The sequence below is a fragment of the Bubalus kerabau genome, chromosome 12 (assembly GCF_029407905.1).
Source record: "Bubalus kerabau isolate K-KA32 ecotype Philippines breed swamp buffalo chromosome 12, PCC_UOA_SB_1v2, whole genome shotgun sequence".
NCBI lineage: Eukaryota > Metazoa > Chordata > Mammalia > Artiodactyla > Bovidae > Bubalus > Bubalus kerabau.
This window is the reverse complement of record NC_073635.1, coordinates 53,170,060-53,176,073: the sequence shown is the minus strand read 5'-3', so window position 1 is coordinate 53,176,073 and position 6,014 is coordinate 53,170,060. Positions and strand designations below refer to the sequence as shown.

The 6,014-nt window shown below is 43.5% G+C and overlaps 1 long non-coding RNA gene across 1 annotated transcript; it reads right to left on the bottom strand.

The window, feature by feature from the left end:
* Window positions 1-1,237: 1,237 nt before the first annotated feature.
* On the bottom strand, window positions 1,238-5,145 carry LOC129624146 (uncharacterized). Its single transcript, XR_008700779.1, has 2 exons — window positions 5,066-5,145; window positions 1,238-2,356 (listed from the first exon to the last, which is right to left on the bottom strand). It is a non-coding gene; the product is annotated as an uncharacterized LOC129624146 (long non-coding RNA).
* Between the last annotated feature and the right edge of the window lie 869 nt (window positions 5,146-6,014).

The window sequence follows — 6,014 nt, the reverse complement described above, 5'->3', positions numbered from 1 at the left end:
GCATACATGTGTCTCTTTCAATTTTTATTTCCTCAGGGTATACGCCTAGGAGTGGAATTGCTGGGTCATAAGGTGGTTTTATTCCTAGTGTTTTAAGGAATCTCCATACCGTCTTCCATAGTGATTGTATCAATTTACATTCCCACCAATGGTGCAAGAGTGTTCCCTTTTCTCCACACCCTCTCCAGCATTTATTCTTTGTGCATTTTTGATGATGGCCATTCTGACTGGTGTGAAGTGATATCTAATTGTAGTTTTGATTTGCATTCTCTAATAATGAGCAATGTTGTACAATACTATTACATGACTATACCCTCAACACTAATTAAAAAGTTTAAAGTAAAAAAAACAAAAAAAGGATTGCTATGAAAAAATCTTCACCTCCTCCTGGTCTGAATGTTTGTGTCCTCTCAAAACTCATATGTGAAATCCTAACCTGCAAAGATGAGAGTGCTGGGAAGTGGGGCCTTTGGGAGGTGCCTAGGTCATGAGGATGGAGCCTTCATGAATGGGATCATTGTTCTTATAAAAGAGATCCCACTCCTCAGAGCTTTCTAGCCCCTCCCACAACTAAAGACACAGTAAGAAAATGCAGGCTACGAACCATGAAAAGGGGCCTCATCCCACCATGCTGGCAGCCTAATCTCAGACTTCCCAGCCTCCTGGAAGAATCAAATTCCTGTTGTTTCTAAACTACCAGGTCTGTGTAATTTTGTTTTAGCCACCTGAACAGACTAAGATACCTTCTCATCCCACAGAGATTCAAAAAGTGATGCTGAAAATGCAAAAGAAAAATATAAACAGGACAAATCAGCAACTCAAAGCTCTCACATCTGTCATGCAGGGACTCTGAGAGGTTGAAAGATAGAGGGCTTCCCACTTTCCTCCCAGATGGAGAAAAGAAATGTTATGTACATGTTGCAACAAAAGCGGTATCATTAGACTGATAATTACAGTGCCAATTTCTCTTGGGCTGGGAGTAGACAGATGCCAGAATTAATGAATTACTGCCTTACTGCCAGTGTTGCAAGAGCAAGTGCATTGCTTAATAGGCACTGGTAGTGCCAGCATGATGCATACCCACCTCGGAGAGCCCAGCAGAGACCCCTCAGGAACCTGGGCACCATCTCCTGTGCAGACCCACTGCTCACTGCGGACAGTCACTTCACTCTCAGGTCCGTGTCTTTCTTAATGCAAGGATTAGGATGACATCAATCTCTTTACCACCCAGACAGGGTGCACTGAGGAGATCAGGTTTATTTAATCACAAATCCATACCTGCACTTTACATACAACACCGGGAGGACCCAAAAGGGTTCAGCCCTGAGTTCCTGAAGCTTTCTGACTCTTCTTAATTCTCCAAATAGGCAACTACCCCTACCCAAAGAAACCAGCAGAGATAAGGCAAGGTAAATGATGATTATAATGATGATGATAAAAAATAACAACAGCAACAACAATAGTTTAAAGATGTTCCAGTCACTGCTTAGGGCTTTCAGTTCAGTTCAGTTCAGTCGCTCAGTTGTGTCCAGCTCTTTGCGACCCCATGAACTGCAGCACGCCAGGATTCCTTGTCTATCACCAACTTCCAGAGCTTGCTCAAATCCATGTCCATCGAGTCAGTGATGCCATTCAACTACCTCATCCTCTGTTATCCCCTTCTCCTCCTGCCTTCAATCTTTCCGAGCATCAGGGTCTTTTCCAAGGAATCGGTTCTTCAAATCAGTTGGCCAGAGTATTGGAGTTTCAGTTTCAGCATTGGTCCTTCCAATGAATATTCAGGACTAATTTCCTTTAGGATGGACTGGTTGGATCTCCTTGCAGTCCAAGGGACTCTCAAGAGTCTTCTCCAACAGCACAGTTCAAAAGCATCAATTCTTCAGCACTCAGCATTCTTTATAATCTAACTCTCACGTCTATACATGACTACTGGAAAAACCATAGCTTTGACTAGATGGACCTTTTGTTGGCCAAGCAATGTCTCTGCTTTTTAATATGCTGTCTAGGTTGGTCATAGCTTTTCTTCCAAGGAGTAAGCGTCTTTTAATTTCATGGCTGCAGTCACCATCTGCAGTGATTTTGGAGCCCCAAAAAATAAAACCTCTCACTGTTTCTATTGTTTCCCCATCTATTTGCCATGAAGTGATGGGACCAGATGCCATGATCTTAGTTTTCTAAATGTTGAGTTTTAAGCCAAATTTTCCACTTTTGTCTTTTACTTTCATCAAGAGGGTCTTTAATTCTTCTTCACTTTCTGCCATGGTGTCATCTGCGTATCTGAGGTTATTGATATTTCTCCCAGCAATCTTGTTTCAAGCTTGTGCTTCATCCAGCCCAGCATTTCACATGATGTACTCTGCATATAAATTAAATAAGCAGGGTGACAATATACAGCCTTGACGTACTCCTTTCCCAATTTTGAGCCAGTCTGTTGCTCCATGCCCAGTTCTAACTGCTTAATGCTTTACATATATTATTATTTCATTTAATCCTCACAAAAACCTTGCACCATAGAAACCATAGGAACTGTGGTTAGGTGATAGACAGCAGAAAGTGGAAGCCTAAGATCACACAGTTGGGATTTAGACATGTCCAGAATTCCAGCCTAGTCAGGCTGACTGCAGAGCCTGCATTCTTGGGTTTGTAGGTCCACTGCCTCCCCAAAGTGCCAGAAAGGAGTTGGGCACTTTACCCAAGAGACTGTGGCTGGATTATAGGGTGAGCTACACTGACATCAGGTCTGAGCCCTGAATAATGGGTGACAGTAAAGAACAGTGGCTTTTATCAGTAAATGCACATGTATGGACTTCCCAGGTGGTGCTACTGATACAGAACCTGCCTGCCAATGCGGGAGATATAAGAGATGCAGGTTCAATCCCTGGGTTGGGAAGATCCCCTGGAAGAGGGCATGGCAACCCACTCCAGTATTCTTTCCTGGAGAATCCCATGGACAGAAGAGCCTGGCTGGCTACAGTCCATGGGGTCGCAAAGAATAGGACACGACTAAAGCGATTTAGCACATGCACACACACATACTTCTGGTACTGTTTCAGTCCCAGTGGACAGAAAAATTAATGAGACCTGGTGATCGGTCTCCAGGTGCTCTCCATGTCTGGGGAGATAGACATTGAATTAAGTAATTATAATACATCAAGCTAAAGTAATACAGAGCAATTTTGAGGGTGTCACATAGTGAGGAGACTAAAGAATTCCACCTGAACTTAGAAGACATTGTTGACACTCAGTTTTGAAGTTCAAGTAGCTGAGAGGGAAATGAACCGTTCATCCATTCTGCCGTCCTGGATTTTCTTCTTAATGTTTCCAGATTTTGCTTATAATTTTGCTTATAGTTTGGAGTTTAGCAATCTGAGGCACGGCTGGTTTAATTAATGAGAGACTAGGAGCAGAGATGTAATGGAGTAAGCAGGGCTTGCCACCAAACTCACCTCAATAGTGTCAAAGTTGAGAAACCCCCACTGAAAGCTTTGCTAACTTCCTCCTTGTTGCTGTACCCACCAGAATTGGCCATTTTGCAGCCCAGCAAATTCAGTTCCCCGTGGCCAGGAGTGAGATTTGGCGCAGACCTTCTTTTATCACTTTACCAAAGTAACAGAGTCAGCATAGAGTGATCATTGATTATTTTAACTGCTCCAAAATCTTCCAACAATTTATCAAGATTCTAGTATTCTTATGTGAATATCTTTAGGCAAACAGCCTTACTTAAAAACCCAGATTGTTATTTCATAATTTCACAATCATCACTTTTTATTTTCTTCAATTCACAATCTTCCCACTTTACATTAGTCTCTCCATAGCCAAATATTTCATGGTGTTACATCAAGCAGCCCCTTGCGATCAGAGGCCAGGCCTGTAGATTTAGCTTTATTCTAAGCATGTAGCATAGTTTTGACACATAGTAGCACTCAGTATTGTGGACTGAAAGAAGGAATAATAATCACAAACATTAAAAGGACCTTGTTGTTATTATTGTTGTGCAGTTCCCCAGACATGTCTAACTCTTTGCGATCCCATGGACTGCAACCCCATAAAAGGACATATACAAGGTACAGTCACTGTTTGCCAAACATCTGGTTTATCTGTTTTCTAAATCTGATTTTCTAATCAAAATTTTCTATCTCTGGATGGAGTATAGGCTATAGACGATATAAAAGGCTCAACTAAAGGCTATATTATTGGTTCTTCAACTCACCTACAGGTTACAACTTTCACTATTCTCTTAAAAAAAGAGATTTCTCTGCATCTCATAGAGATTGCTCAAACCATATTAGCATAGCTGCCCTTAATGCCTAAGGTTGAATCCTTCATTGTCATTGCCTCCTCCTCCCCTCTCTCCATTCCATGTGTGCATGTTAAGTAGCTTTAGTCAAGTATCTTTGTGACCCCATGGACTGTAGCCCACCAGGCTCCTCTGTCCAAGGGATTCTCCAGGCAAGAATACTGGAGTGGGTTGCCATTTCCTTCTCCAGGGGATCTTCCCAACCCAGGGACAGAACCCGTTTGCGTCTCCTGCATTGGCAGGCAGGTTCTTTACCACTAGCACCACCTGGGAAGCCCATTTCATATCTTTGTCCAATTAAATGGTGACTGGCCCATCATTAACAAGCCTACCCCTTAATTCAGTCCAACCTTCCCCTTCTTCTGTACTCTCAGCACCCCTGCTTTGACTGGAAACCTCACCATCTCGAGGGAACACTACTTCCATCACCTGAGAACTGGCCTCTTCCTTGTTCAAATATGCCAGCGGAGTTTGTCAGGCATTTTCAGGTAGTAGAGAACAAGATAAACTCTGGGAAGAGCCATGGTACCCAAATGATGACACTTAGAAATCTACAGTTCATTATAAGGAAAAGATGCACTGTAGCAACACATTAAGGACAAGTCTCACAGCTGAAGACTGTCTCATCAAAGGGTCAGAAAAGTTACTCATGGGTTCAGCTGCCCTTCCTCTGAAAGGGTCTTTGCAGGATATACTTTCTTTCTCATATCCAGAACCGCTGACATGTGGATGAATCACCCAAACGGAGTCTCAGCTGGAATTTCTTACATGCTGCGAGTCACGTAGAGTATTCCTGCTATGTGACTAGGGGTTCCAGAGTCTCACCAGGTATAGTCCTCAGTCTCACTGTTAACAGTAAATAAAGCCAATCAGCTGGTTCAAACCACCCCGAAACTCTCAGGGCACAAGTTAGAAAGCAATGCTATTAATCAGTATTAAGATTCAGAGGACTGTAAGGAAGACAGGAGACAGTGTCAGCAGCCTTTTTTAGAAATTACGTAATATTCTCTATTGGTTAACTTTGCAAAGCTACAGTGGCTGTCCAGTGCAACTCTGGGCACCCAATAGCAGTGCTATGAGTCTCCCTACCATGAATCTGATTTTCTTCCAGCTTCTTTGTTCTACCATGTCACCAATTTATCACAGTCCCTGCATGGATCAGCTTAAATCCTCTGGGAGAAAGCTGCTTGCATTGGTCAGCCACCAGGCCATACTGGGTCCCTATAGGTAGAGCTCTTGCATCAGGCCACACCCACTGCCCCCACCCCCACCCCCCTGGGCTTTTGGCGAGCCAGACAAGGACAACCTTGCACAGACACCTACTCCATCTCAATCAGCTGTGACCAAGGCAACAACACTGCATGGGACAGGGCACTGCTCCCCTAGGTCTTGTAACTATTCAGAAGTGGGCTCCAGGCAGGGCACACAGCAAGTCACAACTTCTCCCCAGGAAAGATACATCACCCCTTAACATTACTTTTCCAAAACAGATGGAACTATGTCCCTGCCCAGCTTCAAACCCATCATAAGTTCCTCATGTCCCATAACTTGAATCAATTCCTTAGATTCAGAGGCAGCAGCCACCAGCCATGTGTGGTTATTTAAATTAATTAAATTAGGAGTTCCCTGATGGCTCAGCCTGCCAATGCAGGAGACATGAGTTTGATCTCTGATCCAGGAAGATCCTGCACCCTGTGGAGCAACTAAACTCATGGGC